Source organism: Phytophthora parasitica, assembly GCF_000247585.1.
Source record: "Phytophthora parasitica INRA-310 unplaced genomic scaffold supercont2.223, whole genome shotgun sequence".
NCBI lineage: Eukaryota > Oomycota > Peronosporomycetes > Peronosporales > Peronosporaceae > Phytophthora > Phytophthora nicotianae.
Window position 1 is genome coordinate 5,587 of NW_008649209.1, and position 1,162 is coordinate 6,748.

Genomic DNA, 1,162 nt, shown 5'->3' on the forward strand with positions numbered 1-1,162 from the left:
CAACATCCGCTGAGTGGTAATCTCTGACCGCCCAAGTTGATCGCTCCTGTTACCGTGGACAACAGGCGTGATTTGTAGACATGAGAGTTTTTACATACAACGTTTAGGCTGATATGCTCAAACTTAGGTGTTCTGGTTACATTCTTTAGCGCATCAGGTCCCCCATTCGCTGACGTGATTGCTCGTTTCCCGGCGTGCCTTATTGTTTCTCCCAGACAAAGCGGTTTGCCTTAATGCGGTCGGGCGTCTTGCAGAATTACAGGTGCGGTTCTCGACACGCTTGCCTTCCGGCTTCGGCTTGAACCGACCTCTTCCTCGGAAGGATTTCCCTATGGCTGGTCTATCTTGACCGGACGGCTAGTTAGCAGTAGTATGTTCCTTGCCTTCGCGGATAAACGTTCGCGCATATCGTCCACGAAGTGGGTAGCCTCATATCCGACCGCTAGGGCCATGACATCGCTCAACGTTCCTGTATTCTCCAACTTTACTCAGCGGCGTGTGCGATGTTTGAGCCTAGTTAGCGTAGGAGAGAACCTGGTCGAGTATGTACATGCTTTCAACACGGAAGATAGGAGCTGAGTATTCGTCGTTGGGTGTTAGCTAATTCTTGTTACTCAAATACTGACACATATGTCACCTACAAGTCCCGAGGAAGAATCTGTTGCTAATGCTAGTACAATGAAAATCTGTTTCGCTTTGCTACTAACAGAGCATCCGAGCTTACAGAAGGCTACGGAAAAGTCAGCATGTACAATCTGATATCTGTTCCTCATTGTAACCAGTGATGTATGTAATGGAGCCGCTGAAGTTGAGAGTCGTGGACTACGTTGTGCTCACTGGGTACCTAGCGCATGTGGATGCCGAACTGTATGGACCAGTTCCTCGACTTGGTATTCCGGCGAATCTCCATTGATGACGACGGCGTTCCATACATACACGCCTTCTGTCGCAGACAATCCGTACCCTGCAACATTAGCAACTCGACGCTCCATGTATGTTTTTTTTCTTCTCCTTCGAGATCAATAATAGGCCGCTTTAAAGACCTCACAGGTGTCTTTGTGACCAGTTGAACGAGTAGACCGACATCGTAGGGATCTGAGTCGCGTATCAGTCCTCCCTGGAGTGCTCACTGTACGGCCGATGCCGGTTCACGAGGGTAACT